Below are 3,658 nucleotides of genomic sequence, written 5' to 3'. Positions count from 1 at the left end.
TTGCCCTTTTCCTTTTCTTGATTGGAAAAAGTAATTCCTTCAGCTCTAACTGTTTTCCTGACTTTTATGTTTCCGATCGAATTCTTGTTATGTAGAGTACATCTGTACTGCGGGTTTCCTGACAATGTTTCGTCGGCCACAATACTGACAACCTTCATGTAAATGATAATAGCTCTATTTCTTTTGTACTAGATTAAACAATCAAAAAGGAAAAAGGCGAAAAAACAACACAAGAAACCAAAGCTTGGAAGAAGTGCTTTTCTCTGGATGAAACATGCAACCTATCATCATTTTGGCCCTTGCCCAGAAAATCTTCATCCACATTATGAACTTCAGAAGCGTTTAGCATGTGTCTGGAAAGAGAGAGAGAGAGAGGTAGAAAATCTATCTAATAACATTAGTGGCCTCCCAACACGAAGTTAGGCTTCCAAGAAAGTAACAAGTCACAATTATAGAGTCATCAAAGGGTGCACAGAAGAGAAATAGAACCGCTAGTGGCTGGTCGAAGCCTTTTAACTGGAGAAGCGACATCACAAAGAAGTTTAGTACTGAGCATTCTTCGTCAACTTTTCATTCTCTCATTCTCCGTCAGACGGAATTGAGGAACTATTTACTTTTAATGCCGTTGTTTCCGGAGGAAATTTTGCTTCTTTTGGAGCTGTCATTCTTCCATATGCATGGCCCATAGAAGCAACTCTTAGATCTGGGGAAATTTATGTGGTGAAGACATCCTTTCAAGGTTTTGGCTTTCACTCTTCCAAATTCGACTGAATGATGTAAATTTTTCATGTATTCAAGTTATCCGTGTGAGAAGCATTAACATTCGTTCCTACCACAAACTGCATGCAGCTGCAAACTGCATGCAACTCGCTGGTAGGTGACATATGACATTCATTGGCGCTTCCAAAGTAGATTCTTCTCTGATAGATCTTCTTCGTCCGGAATTTAAATCGGCAGAACGTGAAATCGCTGGCACATTTAATGCGTGCAAGTGTCCATCTTGATTCCATGGGCTTTGGCTTTTCTTTCTTTTTTTTTTTTTCTCTTGATATAAAGAAAAACTTTTATTTAATGTGATTGGTCCTAAACAGATCGAATTGGAAACCGTAGGGATTTAGGACGGGCTTAATTCTTTCGCCTTGTAAAGTAAAATTCTGAAGCAGGTGTACTGAGACGGTGGGTGGGTCTGCCCCGACTTAGGTTAGCAATTCGTCTGTCTAATTAAATCATAGTTGGTAGACCCGTGGCTCAGACTCGAATTTGAAACCTAGATTATTGGGTCAAAGGTTAACTCAATAACTTGGGTGGGTTATGTCATAGATTTTTATAGTATATATATTTTTTATAAATAGATAAAGAAAGTAAACCTGTTGAGCTTTCATGTTTGATGATTACTGAATAACATATAATATGGATACTTGTATACATTTGGTAGAGTTTATGATATTTTACAATTTCGAAAATAATAAACTTCAATATTCAACAATATATGACGAAAAAAACGTGTAAGTAATTAACAATTCTAGCTGACTCAATTCGTGGGTTAATAAATGGATTATGAATTTGCCAACCATGCTACTCGCTACTCAGAATTTGCCAACTATGAATTAATTAAGAAAGGGGCGGTGAGAGCCAACAAAACTGGCGACTATGGCCGCTCCTATTTATTTGTCCCCATTTATTACCAATCAACAAAAGTACCTACTCCTCCTCATCAGCTTTCAATGTACGGTCGCTCCTCCCCATAATTAACCTGGATTGTAAAAGTTGAATAATTAAATCGAAGGGGCCAGGTTGTCAATCGACGAAAAGATTTTGTCCTATTTATTTTAAACATAATATATATATATATATAATAATTAAAAATTAAGAAATCTATACATTTTTTACTAAGCAAAGTGAGGAGTGTGTATCTATATTTCTCAAAATGTATATTTGGTGCCCCGTACTTCGACTTTAGGATCTAGGATCCTTGAAATTTCTGCTGCTTGAGAATTTGATTTCGACTATTAGTTCGTCAAGTTCTAATTCTCTCTCCTCCTCTCAATCATATATATAAATAGATAGATATAAGAGAGATAGATAGAGTATTGGCAGTTGTCGATACATAATTTGTTTGATTTGGTTCCATTTTTCAGCCACAAATTTCTCACTCTGCCTTTGACCATACGGTTTTCTTTATCCAGTTATACAAAGGGAAGGCGTTACCTTGGCTGTCAGCAACCGAACATTGATTCTTATGAACACCACTCTGCATGTTTTCTTGTCTCTAGAGTCTTTACAGTTCAATTTACTGTGCCGCACTAACTGAAGGAGTCAGCCCGTGACCCTGCAAGACTAAGAACAAGAGAAACAATAAGCCACTTGGTGTTGAAGAGGATGAGTTGATTTGAGCTAGCATAAGCTTTGCAGGCGTGTACTAGAACCTAGCTAAGATAGATGCTAGGGTTTTCACACAAGTACTTTCTTCAAAATTTTGAGTGGAGATGGAAGCCATGCTCTTCTGAGGTTTTAACCAGTGAAATCCATTTCAAAAGGCTGGCTAATTAGTCGAATCAAATCCAAAACAAAAAGTGACAAGATAGAAAATGACAACTCCCAAACTGGACTGGGATCAGGCAAGCAAAAGTGGAACCCCACACAGGTAGGGCTTGCTGGGTTGTGTTCATCCGAAAAGTTGGTTAAGGTTCCTTCTTGAATTCACGATGAGAGGTTCAAACTACGCCTTTTTCCTTTAGAGTTATTTTGGGACCTCAATGATTTTATAGTTATACTCATCATCATCAACTAGAATGTGGTAGGTAGTGTCTGTTACTTTATACAGTTTTTTCTATGATAATGAGTTTTTTTTTTAAATTTATATATATCTTTATAATATTTTCTTATGTTTACATAATTTTTAAATTTAATCTAGTTGGGCTCTAACTAGGCTCACGCTCGGAGTGGGCTTGGGTTTTGAATGTCAAACCAGCTCGAGTTCAACTCATTATCGTCGGGTCGTCGGACCGAGCCAAGCCAGCCGGACGCCCAGGCTTACTTTACCCACAAACCTCCGCCATTTAAGGCTGAGGGCCCGCCCTGCGCATGAAGCTGAAGGATTCATCTCCTCGCGGGTACCACACGGGACACGTGGGTCGGACGTTTATGCATCAAACATGTCCATGGTGCCGCAGATTCTCCCAATTTCGTCTCCTTCTTCTTCCCTACGTGTTTCCTGCAATGCAATTTATGGCGGGTTCGCTTCATCCATATCGGATCCGTAACTCACAACGTTCAACTTTTTGTTTCCCTCTCCATAGTCTCCGATAGACGTAGGAGATCTATTTCCTGGCGTCGAGTTTGAGCAGATTGGTCTCCAAAGTAGTCTGGAACATGTACTCACCAAAGCTTGGTTTCGATACTTGAGAAGAAGGATCACAACAGACGCTATCAATAATAGGTTCCCTCTACGAACGCCCATCCTGCTGTTGGCTTCTGGCTTAAAGAATTACAGACAAACCTATATATATAAACACTTGGTAAGCGTTAAGTACCTACCTGATTCTTTTTTTTTTTTTTTTTGTGGCTGGTTGTAGAAGATTTATTTTTTCCTTTGTTTAGAGGTCGCTAGGCATTATCCGGCCAACCGGTTGTACTTTAATGATTTGACTAGAAAATG

The sequence above is a fragment of the Nymphaea colorata genome, chromosome 9 (genome assembly GCF_008831285.2).
Source record: "Nymphaea colorata isolate Beijing-Zhang1983 chromosome 9, ASM883128v2, whole genome shotgun sequence".
Classification (NCBI taxonomy): domain Eukaryota; kingdom Viridiplantae; phylum Streptophyta; class Magnoliopsida; order Nymphaeales; family Nymphaeaceae; genus Nymphaea; species Nymphaea colorata.
This window is presented reverse-complemented; position numbering follows the sequence as displayed.